We start from the raw sequence: 13,666 nt of genomic DNA, 5'->3' as shown, positions 1-13,666 counted from the left end.
GGTAGCAGGGGCGTGAATGATGCAGAGCTGGTCTTGGTCTCCATCGGGCTTACCACGGCGGGAGGGGGATTGGTAAACAAATACATAAATAAATACTTAGTTATACCTGTCCTTTCTTCAGAGAGAGGGCTTGCCCTACACCCTTGACTTTAGGTCCCTCCTGTTCTTCTCAGTATTCTGGTCTCTTCTCTCAAAGTGCTGACCACAAATTTTTGGAATCCCACCTTTGTGTGGGTGCTCACTGTCTGCCTCTCCTGGGGCCTGTGTGCCCCAGCAGGGTAGGGGTGTGTCCCTCTGGTCCATCCCAGTATCCCCAGCACCTAGTAGTGTCAGAGCAAGAGACTAGGAGACACGGCTGGGACCGATGCGGGGGCTTGCAGAGCAGGCACAGGTGTAAAGTCTAACTAAGGTGGGGGTCGATAACCATAGACAAGGACCAGCTCCAACCAGCTTGTCAGCTCTCTAGATCACCTTACATGAACTTTGGCTAATTATAATATCATTGTGGTTCTAAAATTTCTCCACCCTTAAAATCGCCATGATGGTTCTGAAGCAACCATATAAAGTATGAAAATGGGAGGGAACCCAATTCTAGGAAGTACTACCCAAATTTTTAGTAAGAGCCAACTCCTTAGCTTTGACTACTCCTCCCCTCGAATTAGTAAGACTCCATAAGACAAAAACCCTTTTGGTGCAGCTGTGCTTTTTGAGCCTGCCAGCTCCCTCTCTCTTAAGAGAGTGTACTTTCACTTTTGATCTTTCAATAAAAGCTGCTTGCTTTGGCTTACGTGTTACGTCCAGAAATTCTTTTCTTGCGATGATCACCAAGAACCTCAAAGAACGTCCACTCGGAGGATGGTAGCAGCAGTGCTCGGCATCAAGCAGGTGTGCTGGAAATACGTGCTGAATGACATGAGTGTGGGATTACATGATAAAGGTGACACTTCAAATGAGTCGGGAAAGGATTTCTATTTGAAAAATAGCTTACATCTCTAGACTCTCCTGTTGAGTAATTAAACATCTAGACGTAAAAACTGAAACAAGAAAACTACTACTAGAAAATAAAGAATTTCAAAAATCATCGTTAATTTTATAGAGACTAGAACGTGACTGGCTAGCAAGGTCACAGCCTGAGACCCGGGAAAGGCACATACCAGCTGTTGCCAAAGATGTGAAAGCTCCTAAATTCATTCATTCATTTGTTCACTCAACAGATTTTCAATTAAATGAGGCCTGGAACAGGGGCCAAGGATTTAGGAAGTGGCTCCAGACTTGTCTGCATGTTGGAATTACCTGGGAAGCTTCAAAAAAAATGCTGATGAGTGGCTGGATTCCACCCCCAGGGACTGGGCTTTAGCTGGTCTGGGGTATGACCTGGTCTTTGGAATTCTTCCTGGATCTCCAGGGAATCGTGTTGTGCGGCCAAGTCTGGGGGCCGCTGTTCTGAGGTGCTTGCTCTGCCACACCCTACACTTTCACCTGCTCTGGCTTCTCAATAGCCAGGGGCAGGTTTCTCTTTTATAACTGCTAGACACTGGCACTCGCATTTCACAGCACCTCGCCCACCTCCGCCTTTGCCTGTCATGGCGCAACAGCTGAGGCCTGGCCCTGGGGTGCACTGAGGACACTGTGGCAGAGAGGACAACCTCTGCCCCAGTGGCACTAGGGGCTAGAAGGGGAGACAGGCCCCAGGGAAGCCATTAACAAGGAGGCGAATGGGACAAGGCAGGTTAGTGCGGTGGGAACCCCTGACGCATGAACTTACCCCTTCGCAGATGGCCGGGCCTCAGGGGGAGGGGAGGGAGCACTTAGTGGGGAGACGGTGGTACCTTTCGATTCTGCCACCGGCCACATGTGTTCCTGGGCTTGTGCCTTTGCCAGTTACCTCACGCAGATGGGCCGTCCATTAAGTTATTCAATGCACGAATGTTAACCCGGCACACCTCTGTGCGGAGCGCCGTGCCGGGGCCAGCAGTGAAGACAGACGAGGGCTGAGTGTGCAAAGTGAAGACTAACCTCACCCAGCCCTCTAATACGTGGGGGCTCAAGTGAACCGACTGTGGGAACCCTGTTATGCTACAGTAGTGAATAAACTATTTTCTTTCCCTTTTTGCCCTAACTGGTCAAGTTGTCTCTGTGGAACATGGGTTCAGCAGATTCAAAAAACAAGTTTTCAAATAAGAAAACTAGGGGTAGAGAAATTTCTAGCTGCCACGGTGAAGCCAGCAGCAATGATGGTAGAAGGGAGACCTGCACTGGGGACTCTAGAAACACCTGGGATGGAAGAGAAATTTGCAAAAGACCAGATGTTCTGTGGGTACAGGTGGGGTTGGAGACCAAGAAGACCTAAATATTCACGTTAATTAAAACTGAAGCTGAGACACATTTAGGACTCATGAATTTTCCAAATTGTATATAGCTACACAGTACATTTATAATTAAAATGAAAACCATTTTTATTTAAAATGAACTATCCTCTGCCACTCCTCCCCATCCCCTTCTGCCACTGCCCACGACTGACAGTCACGCCCTTGCCAGGGAGTCTGCCCAAGCTAAGACCCAGTCACATCCCCAGGCCCCGCGATGAACACGGAGTGGTCTGAGGAAAGCTGTTATGGAAAGAAAATTACCCCTTTACTACACATAATTTTTTTTTGTTTTTTTTTTCTTTTAGCATAGTTTACAAACATGAAAAATTGGAAGCCACTAAAATATTCCAACACGAGGGAACTGGTTAAATACAAAATACTCATCCACTTGATAGAACCCTGTAGCTATCAAAAGTGATGTTCACAAGGGTCAATGCCTGGGTTAATACGGAAAATGTCTATTTTATCAAGTTAGCTGGACAAAAGCAGGATAAGGTTTGTATATATACTTTCTTACCTTTTACCTATCCAAGGAAACACACCTCTCAAACTTGTGTGTAGGAAAACAAAACCCCGAAAGAAAGTACAGCAAGGTTACGATGCAGCTGTCTTCATTTAGAGGTAATTTCGGTGACTTTCCCCCTCTTCTACCTTTCTGTATTTTTCAAGTCTTCTGTTATGTGAATTACTATTTTATGAAATGGAAAGGATAATAAATATTTACATCAAATATTAAATACATTTTTGAAAAGAGGACAAACTCATAGTCCGGTCTTAATTTAGCTCCCCCAATTGCCTGAATGAACATGAAGCCTCCTCCTCATCACTGAATGAGGCAGCAGCGGAAAGCGAATGGGCGCGTTTCTGGGGAAGACCAACCCCACGATGTCAGCAGTGCCCGGGGATTCTAGGGAGCCTCCAACCCGCACAGCCATCTAAGCCCACATTGAATACCTGCCGGGGAGAGGCGTCCTTCTAGACACTGGGATAGAGCAGTGAACAAAACACACCCCTGCCTTCATGGAGTTTAGGTTCTCACGGTGGTCGGGGCAGGGCGGGGGGTGGGGGGGACACAGAAAAGAAACATAATAGATACGTAAATGGTACAGTGTGTCATAAAGCAATGGGTGTGAGGGACAGAAACAAATCTGGGAAGGGAGATAAGGAGAACAGGCTGGGGCAAGAACGTAGTTTTAAACAGGATAATCAGGGCAAACCTCTCTGAGAAGCTTGTATTTGAGCAAAGCCTGAGGACATCGGGGAGAGGAGCATTCCAGACAGAGGGAGCAGCAGGGGTGACAGGGGCGTGGCGTGTTCAGGGAGCTGGGGTGGGGGCGGCTGCCAGGAGAGGCCAGGGGACGGCGATGGGGGCTGGGATGAAGCCAGAGAGGTGGCGGGAGGTCAGGTCTTAGCGCTACAGTGAGGATTCGGGCTTTCCCTCCAGGCGAGCAAGCAGAGGGGCGGCATGACTCAGGGGTCACTCTGGCTGTCGCAGAGAGACAGGCGGGGTCAAGGCTGCAACAGGGATACCAGCCAGCAGGTTACTGAAACAACCCTTGGGTGGGAGCACGGTGGCTTGAACCAGCGTGGCGGCAAGAAAGGTGATGAGAAGTGTCGGATATTGGACATATTCTGAAGGTAGAGCCCACAGAATTGCTCATGGATGTGCTGTGGTGAGAGGGGAAAACAGCCAGGATAAGGTCAAGGTTTTAGCCTCAGCAATGGCCTGATGGGGTAGGCGGGGCCTGAAAGGGGCGGGTGGGGAGGAGCTCAGTGTGGACATGCTGAGTTTGAGATGCTCAGTAGACACACACAGGCCGTGAGATACATGCGTCCAGATTCAAGATGTGGGATCTCCAGTAACAAATTGGCTGGAGATACAAATTGGTAAATAGATGGTACGTAAGACAGTAAGAGTGGATAACATTATCAAAAGAGTCAGCAAGGTGCAAATGAGTAGATGTCCAAGCTCAGCACCTGGGCACCTTGAAACATGGGGAGATGTGGAGGAACCATCCTCAGATGAGATGGAGAAGGAGCAGCCACTGTGGTGGCAGGGGAGCCGCCGTGGGTGTCCAGGAAATGCAGTGAAGAAAGCTGCAAAGGAAAGAAAGGATAAACAGATCAGCTGCTGCTGACAGGTCCAGGACAAGGAGATCTGAGAGCTGAGCCGATTCAGCAACATGGAGACCACTGGTGGCCTGGAGAAGGGCAGTATGGTGAAGTGGCTGAGGACAAAAGCTTGAGTGGAGAAGGTTTAAAAGGAGGAGGAAAGAAATCAGAGACTGAGCATAGCCAATGCTTTTGAGTTTTGCTGGAAAGTCTTCCAGAAAAATAGGACAGTAGCTGGAGGGGGAAGTGAGGTCAAGAAAGGAAAACAAGTTTTCTAAGATGTTAGAAATACTGGTGTGGTTCTACACCAGTGGGGATGATCCAGTGATGAAGAGATGGCAGAGGGACTGTCCTCTACTCTTGGCTCCTGGTGCCCGTGCTGGACTGCAGCCTGCACTGGAAGCCGTTCTCTAGACTTTACGCACCTGGCTGTCCCTCTGGGTCAACCCCACCTGCTTCCCCACGCCCTCTGCAACATGGTTTAGAGCTACATGGAGATACAGGGCAACTTAGCAATACCATCTGGCATATGACATTCTATAGGTAAGGTCTCATTTTTGCACATAAAGAGTAGGGAATGTACTGCTCTATTCCCTATAGCCATAAGATTCATTTCAACCTTTCAACCTGCAGATTCCTTGTACATGTCCAGAAACTCCCTGATTCCTGTCCTCCAAAAGGGAAAAAACAGTCACTGAAAATTTACTATGCCTTAGGAACTCTGCTAAGTGCATTGCCAACTTTATTGAATAATAAATGGCGAACGGTTACTGAATAGTTAGCACTTTCTAGACACTGTGCTAAGTACTCTACACATACTGTCTTATTTTATCCTTGTACCACACTGCTACAGTAGGGATAGTTATTATCTGCATTTTATAGATGAGGAATCTAAGGCACAGAGAGGTTAAGTAAATTGTTAAAGGTCATCCACCTAGCAGGTGGCAGATCAGTCAGAATCTTTCAACTCTTGAATCCTTGCTGTTAACCAACAGCCTTGGTTTATTATCACAATCATGCCTTCAGGTATGTGCTGATCACTTGTTTTGCAATTTAGGAAATGGGAACTCCAAGAGGCTAAGTAACATTTCTTGAGTCACACCACTGAAGAATGGTAGTGAGAATTCATACATGTCTGTGCTTGTAGGCCTAAGGCAGAGATTTTAAGTTTGAATGAGCCAATTCTGGCAACACTTACTTTTAAAATTATTTGGAGATTAGTATTTTTCACACATGCACATCAAAATTAGTAGTTGCATTCAGTCTGTACTTGGCAGGGATTCTTCGCAAGCATTCCTCTAAACTCTTCCAGAGATTTCTGGAGCCTTGTGATTTGTCTAAGGCAAGGGTTAGCAAATTATAGCCCAGGGGCCAAATCTGGCCCACCACCTGGTTTTACAAATAAAGTTTTATTGGAACATGGCCACATCGTTCATTTCTGTTTTATCTATGGTTGCTTTTGTGCTACAATGGCAGGGTTGAGAAGTTGTGACAGAGACCACATGGCCTACAAAACCTAAAATATTTACTATCTGGTGCTTTACAGAAACTTTGTTTCTAAAGGTTTCAAGAGAAGCAACTTCTGAGTATCTAGAATTCTGGCTTCAGAAACAGGAAATTGCCATCTGTGAACTGGGAAGTCAATTTCAAGGACCACAGGGTGATGGTGAAGCTGTAGTAACCGTGAGGGCACTTTTGACACTTGCCGCTTCGGCTGCAGGGCCAGACAGCCCCTCAAGCAAGCGCACATGGAAGCTGGAGGTCTGGAGAGGCCGGCGCTGGGCGGCCTTCTCTGCCACTGCCCACAGAGCTCACTGCCCCTTCTCTCCCCCTCCCGCAGCCCGGTTCTCCCTGCCTTACTCCTCAGCTCAGCCAGGGCTCCAGATGGGCAATCGGGGCCCCCTGCCATTTTCTGCCCATGTGAAACCGGGCAGGGCTCCTGGCATCATCATGTCTTGACTTTCTCACCTGTAAGATGCGGCTGGTGACGAGGAGCTCTCGCAGGTTGTGAAAGTTCAATGAGATCCCAGGTGTGGAGGCGCCAACACCATCCCCGGTAGGTGACAGACGCTCAGCCAAAGCCGGGCTTGCAGAAGGCACAACATGACACTCGGGAAGCATTTACTGAATGCCCTCAACGAGTAGCACCCTAGAGCAGCAACCCCAAGCTGGCACAAAAGATCCCGAACTTAGAGAACTTACCATCCCCCTGGAAAGACCATTCTGTCCTCCTGTTTTTCCATCAAGCAAAAAGTTCAAACACCAGCAAGGGAAATTTGGGAGAGGCCCCTCAGGTCCCACCCTGTAAATAACTGGCCGTGTGGCCTTGTGATTAGCCTCTCTGGGCCCCTTGCTCCTATTGGTCAAATGGAGGCCTGGACTATTTGAATGTCAAGGCTTGCACTGACCAATACGGCCCATGACTTTGAGGGCAGATGAAGAGAATAAGCACTGGGTCAGGAGGGAGAGGACCTCTGCTCAGGGAAGAGAGCCTACGGAGCCCCAGCGACCACTGGGAGCCGGCTCCGAGCAAGGCCGAGGGATCCGACACCAGCAAAGCTGCTCAGGTTCTTGCCTGGGTTTGAGTCCCGGCTCCACCACTTCCTCACTACATGGCCTCGCCCTGTGACCTGTGCCTCAGTTTCCTGAGCAGGGAAGAAGGAATTGAGCAATTACAATTGGGCAGTTCAGGGCATGTTAAGGCTCAGAACCTAGGTCATTGTGCTGTCATTGGAGCCTGGCACAGGTGCCCAGGGTACTTGGCTCATCCCTGTGGACCACATTATCAATAATGATAACAAAACATTTATTGAGCAAATACTATGTGCCATATGTTTCTAGGCATTTTACATATATTAACTTTTTAAGTCCTTACACCAACCCTATAAAGTAGGGACTACTAATGTCCCCACTTTACAGATGAAAACACTGAGGCATGCTAAACTTGTGCAAGGTCATACATCCAGGGAGTGGCAGAGCCGGATTTCAAATCTAGACTGCCTGGCTCCAGAGCCCACGCTATAAAATCCTAAATGGATATTGCTCTCTCAGAGCAGAGGCCAGACCATCTTGAAGGGGACTGAGACACCTTCTCAGGCACATCCCTCTCCTTTTCTGGGCTCATAGCTCTGTCTTCCGTGCAGCAAGCAAATCTACAGTCACACTGGTATGTGGTTAAAGCTACACAGGCCTCTGCTCAGACAGATCAGTCCTGGCACTCATGGCAGGCCTGCCAGTCCCTGCAGACACCGAGGGGCGCCTGGTGGCTCCATGGCCATAGAAAGCTGAACAAAACAAAGTACTGGCCTCAAGGAATTCAGAGTAACACTGCACAAAGCCAAGTATGGTAAGAACAAAGCCACGCTGCAGAGAACTCGGAGGCAAGCGAGATGGCGGGGGCTGGGGGATGTTGGAAACCTTCACAAAGAAATGGCCTTGGGGGAAACCCAGGTGGAAGGAAAAGCCGTGTGGGAGAAGAGAAAGGGGAGGAGTTAGATGGCTGTGGGGGGACCATGCGCACCTGCCTCGAGCCAGACCTCGGTCATGTTCTAGGTCCGGGTGGTTAAAAAGACAGACAGACAAGACCCCTGCCCTCGTGGGGACTGCAGTCTGGTGGGGTCGGCCTCTCAGGTATCTTTCAGTTTGGGCTCCTCATTATTGATTCTGAGCCTGGAAAGAGGGTTTGAGGCCAGAACTGGCAGAGCCGTCAGCGCCCGGCTAAGGAGTTTAGAATTTTGCCTACAGACAACAGAAGCCTTCTGTGGAGATACTCTGAGAACAACAGTATTCAGGAAGAGTGATCCGGACAAGAGACACACAACCAGGACCCTTAAATATTTCCACTGACCCTGTCATAGCTGAGCTGCCCCTCCCTGCATTTAGAAAATTTAATAGACTTTGTTTTTTAGAGTAAAATTGAGTGGCAAGTATAGAGAGCTCCCAGACGCCCCCTCCCTCCCCCCAGACCACCACCATCCAGCACCACGTGGTACATTTGTTACTGCTGATGAACCTACATTAAGACATCAATCCCAGCCTTTTAAAAAATGAGCGCTTCTGTCTTCTCTCAGGAGCCTTTGAGAAGGTGGTAGGATCTGAAATCACGTAGTGGTTTCCAGCCAGCGTGCACGTTAGTATCATCTCTGGCCTCCTCACAAAATCCAGATGTCCAGACCCCACACAGGCCTCTGGCTCTGCAGCCTGGGTGCGTAAATGGGGTTCTAATTTGCACCTTTGGTTGAGAACTTCCAATGTATGGCCTAGAACTCAGTCAGATAGTTTCCAAAATTGATGCACCATTTTCTTGACAAGCTACTAGGTGGTGCCAGCTTTTGTTAGTACTTGGTCACAGCGCTGGCACAATTGCTACCATTGCAGCTTCTGACAGGGCTGCACAGGCACGTCACGTGCTGTGAAGCAGAAAGAATTCTGCTCCAAAGAGAAGGCGGAACCCTTGGGTGGGAATGCATGGCCTGATCACCCCACTCCCGGGACTGAGCATGTGTTTAGGCCTGTTTTTCACCTGGAGAGGCGAGTTAGCAATATAAAGTCACACTGCAGAACTGGGAGGGACCCCACAGAACATATGGTCTGTCCCAACACCCTACAGACAGGGAAGCTGTGGGGCAGACAGGCAGAGACTCGGCTGAGGGAGAGAAAGAGGCCTGGCTGACGTGTCTTGCAGTCGGGTTCTCTGTGCAAACCAGGACATCCATCATGACTTGCCCTCACAGCAGCCACCGGCAGCCTGGGGAACCGAAGGGGAGGCCGCCATCCGAGTACTCAGTGCGGGCACAGAAATGGAAGACTGAGGCCGGAGCCACCTTTTAACGGTTGTCTTAAAGCGTCTGTAAAGACATCCTGTGTTTTAAATAAAATCTCTGGGGACTGTGTGTGGTTTCATTCTCAGAAACACACTCTATGCTTGCCGTGTTCCGGGCTGTGTGCGCGAGCCTGCGTCTTGCTGCGGCACCTGCAGTGCGGTTTATGTGAGGGCCACTCCGGCAGGTGCCCAGGGAGGCTTTAGGAAGCTGGACGTGATTAATCTGGTCCTTTGTCTTCTGGAAGCCCACAGTCTGGTGGGGGAAAGACATGTACACAATTACCTAACAGAAAGTCCAGTTTCTCCAGGTTTTGTTTCCAAATGGCACCAAGACATGGCTGCTTGTCGCCAACCAATGTTCATGTGATAAACAGATGCTTCGGGCCTGGGCTGGGGCCTGAATCAAAGAAAAACATCATTGCTAACGCCTGTCAAAACAGGAAGAACTATATAAGTGGAAAGGGTTCAAGCCAACAAAAGAAAAGGGTAAAGAGCATACTATGTGCTAGATAAAGATAAACTGTCTTTGGATGCCTCCCGTCCGGTCCAGAGGCCAGCACCTGCTCACCCCTGGCAACAGAGGTCAGACGGCCACGTGCTGTGCCGGAGAGATGCCATGCTGACCAGGAGAGGAAGCGGACATCTGAGCTGAGCCATGCAGGTTAATGACAATTTCATCCGGAGGGGGTGGAGGAGCAAAGGCAAAGAGTGAGGAGCACAGCTTGTCTCGCGGCACAGGCCCTCCTGGTGACACGGCCGAGAACACACAGAAACCAGTGGGCAAGGCAGCCTAAGCCCAGAGTGTGGAGGCCTTGAGTGCCATGTTAAGGAGTTTGGATTTTAGGCTCTGGAAAATGGATGTTTCTCAAGAATTTGGAGGAGAGGGACAATATGGTCACATTATTTTAGGGGAGTCCAGGTGAAAGCGTAGAGGATTGACAAGAGGAAGAAGACACAGGAAGCAGAGGTCATAGCATTCTTTGTTCAACAACCAATTTATTGAGTTCTTGCTCCATGTTAGGGCCCGGGGAATACAACGGTAAGACTGCCCACGCCCACGCCCGTCCCCACCGTTAGACTCTAACGGCAGAAGTGAGACAAACCACAGACATGCAAACACATCAGTGAACAAGAGAACTTCACATACATTTGGAACAGGAAGTGCTGTCAAGGAAATCAAATAGGGGGTGTGGGGAGCGCTAAGAGGAGGGGCTTGTTCTGGAAGATGAGCGCTGGAGGCAGTGTTTCAAGGCAGAACAGCTTGGACAAGAGACCTAAGATGGGAATGAACTTAAACAACAGAAAGTAAACCAGTGCACCTAAGCAAAGGTAAGAGGTGGGGAGAATGGCAGGAGACCAAGGAATCAGCCGGACTCGCCGACTGGCTGCCAGTGTGGAGAGGCGGCGGGAGGGGTCGGAGGTGGAGAGGCTCCTGATTTCAGAAACTGGTCGGTGATGCCATTAATCACCATGGGAAACACTAGTGAGGAGGATGTCTGGAGTGGGGCTGGGGCTGGCAGGGCCATCTCTAGGGTGAAGTGAGCGCTGAATCAGGCACTGGGCTCCCGGGGAGCGGAGCAAGGCAGCAGTGAAAGCTCACCAAGATGCAATGGACGCTGGAGACTCACAAGAGAGGAGGGTAGGAGTGGGGGAGGGAAGAAAAATTACCTATGGGGTACAATGTACACTACTTTAGTGATGGGTACACCAAAGCTCAGACTGCACCGCTATGCAATATATACATGTGATGGAATTCAACTTGTACCTCCTAAATCTCTAAACAAAAAAAATAAAGCTCACCGAGAATCAGCACCTACCCAAGACCAAGGTGGCAGACACAGAGCCTTAGCAAGACACTTTCCTGTTACATCATTTTCTTTCTTTTCTCCTTAAGGTTTTAATGTGGTTATTGCCAACTGTGTTTCAATTTACTGCCCCTGGGAACTGCTGTGGCCGAAATGTTTGTTTCCCCCCTTGCCAATTCCTATGTTGAAACTAACCCCCAGTGTGATGGCATTAGCAGATGGGGCCTTCTGCAGGCTGATTAGATCATGAGGGTAGAACCTTCATGAGTGGGATTCGTGTCCTTGTAAGAGGCTCCAGGGGGCTAGCATGCCCCTCCCGTCATGTGAAGAATAGGAAGAAGGCGCCACTAGCCAGGAAATGGGCCCTTGCCAGACACGGAATCTGCTGGCCCTTGATCTTGGGCTTCTCAGCCTGTAGAACTGTGAGAAACAAATCTCAGTTTATAAATTACCCAGTTTATTGTATTTTGTTATAGCAGCCCATATGGACTAAGACAGGAAGATAGGAGTTTTTTAGTAGAAAGAGCGTTTAAGTACACTGACTTTTAGGAGCCTGCGGAACTGCAGCTAGCTGTGAGTCTAGACTTCAGGACAGCCTTACGGACTCCAGGTATTTATTTGATAGTCATTAGCTTACAGGCAGAAACTGATGTCAAAAGTGACCTTTTGGGGGAATATAGTAAAAGAGGGAGGGCTACGACAGCCCTGGGGAATAATGAGATTTAAGGGAGAGGTGGAAGAAAAGGACCCTACTAAAGGGTCAGAGAGGCAGCCAGAGACACGAGCGCAGTGCCAGCTCTCGGATTTCTGCGTCAGTTTCCACAAGAGCAGCACTACAGCTCAGAGGTTAAAGGCACAGACTCGGGGGCCAGAGTGCCTGGGTACACACAGATCCTGGTTCTGCCACTTCCTATTTATGCGACTCTGGGCAAGTTATTAAATCTATGCTTCAGCTTCCTCCTCTTTTAACAGGGGAATAACAATACTGTCTGGTCTACGATTTGAGTTCTCCCTCCTTAAAAGAGAATCCGTTAGCCTCTTACTGTTTCATGGATACTTGTGACAGATACGAGACTGGGTCAGAGACAAAGGACTTTCTTACTCACGGCACAGTAGGCAGCACAAGCATCAGCAAATGGGACGGTTCCACGAGCCCCCAAGTCCCAGCAGCCTAGAAGGATGCTGTGCACCCAGTAGGTCTGCATTGCAGCAGAGGAATGCTGAGCTTAGGGAGTCCTCTTCTCTTTTAGAGCAGGCAGTAAGCAAGCTTGTTCTTTGTCCTGGAGGGATACAAGGTTTCCTGCTGCAAACAAAACACCCAGAAATGCCCCGGGGACAGGGCAGTTGGTCCTGGCTTTGCGTGCTTGGCATGCCCAGCAAGAAGGACAGGAGCAGGAGACCCAATGAGGGGTGCCTCGGAGGAGCACCTGCCTCCTAGGGCTGCTGGGAAGATGGAAGGAGTAAATCCAGGTGAAGTGCCACCAGCAGTGCTCTGTGTGTCCACTGCCGTTACTAGGGGTGGCCAAATGGAGGAAGGCGGGGCTGGGAACGGTATCGCTTACATCTAAAATTGAAATAAGTAATTTCAACAAGTATCTATTGAATGCTTACTATGTGCCAGGCACTGGGGAGACAGCAGCAACAGAACAGTCCTTGACCTCCAGGTGCTTACATTCCATCACAGGGAGACAGACACCAAATAAACAACCAGGGGAGCAAATTACGTAGGGCCTTACAGCCCAGGAGAAGGACTTGGAACTGGCTAGGGGGTAAGCCGTCAGAGGTCTGTACGAGGCACACGGCAACCTGGCTGAACAGGCTGGCTGCAGAGAGAGCAGATGCGGGGTGTGGAGTGTTGCTGGAAGATAGGATGGAAGCAGGGAGACCAGTTTAGGAGGCAAGGTGGGACGAGGACATGCCAGCATGTAGCAGGTGGCAGTGGTGAGGTACTCACCCACCTAGGCCTGTCACAGACACGCAAGCCAAAGGGCCTTGCGCGTACTCGGCAGTCAAGCACGTGGACTGTGGGGCGCCTGCCAGCTGTCATCCTCAGGGGCTGCTTCCCGGGGCTGGAGGCAAAAGCCAGGCAGCAGCAGGGTGAAGAGCAAGTAACTGGAGTCAGTGGGCTGAAACTTACTCCAGAAGTTTGCCATGAAGGAGAGAACTTGGGATCTTCGAAAAGAAAATTTTTTTAATGTGTAAGATTTAAGCATGTTTAAATTGAAAAGGGGCTATTGAGAAGAAAAGGTTAACCCACACAAGAGAGGAAACAAAGCAGTGTCCCCAGAAAGGTGGCAGGGCACAGGTACAGGGTTATACCCAGTTGAACAGGAGAGAAGGGAAAGAATGGGTGCAACTCAGATAGGTTTACAGACTCAGCAGCAGAAACTCACGCAGGGAGAGTGTATCTGATGGCCTCTGTACTCTCCACGAATCAGGGAGCACAACAGTCTCACAGGGTGAAGTTAAGGAAGTTGGGGGTTTATGGAGAATTTCAGAGACTTGGGCATTACTGGCTGAGAAACCAGTGCAGCAAGGGATGGCTGAAAAAGCACAGG

At 49.5% G+C, this 13,666-nt stretch overlaps 1 long non-coding RNA gene across 6 annotated transcripts in view; it reads left to right on the top strand.

Annotated features, from left to right (window-relative positions):
- The first annotated feature begins 10,518 nt into the window (after positions 1-10,518).
- Positions 10,519-13,666, top strand: part of LOC123639315 — a 95,367-nt gene continuing 92,219 nt past the window's right edge. For all 6 annotated transcript variants that reach the window (XR_006735685.1, XR_006735683.1, XR_006735684.1 and 3 more), the window contains exon 1: positions 10,519-10,632. This is a non-coding gene — a long non-coding RNA (uncharacterized LOC123639315). The remainder of the gene's footprint in view (positions 10,633-13,666) is intronic.

This window comes from Lemur catta, chromosome 6 (assembly GCF_020740605.2).
Source record: "Lemur catta isolate mLemCat1 chromosome 6, mLemCat1.pri, whole genome shotgun sequence".
Lineage (NCBI taxonomy): Eukaryota > Metazoa > Chordata > Mammalia > Primates > Lemuridae > Lemur > Lemur catta.
The sequence above is the reverse complement of the archived record's forward strand: the minus strand, read 5'-3'. Positions and strand labels throughout refer to the sequence as shown.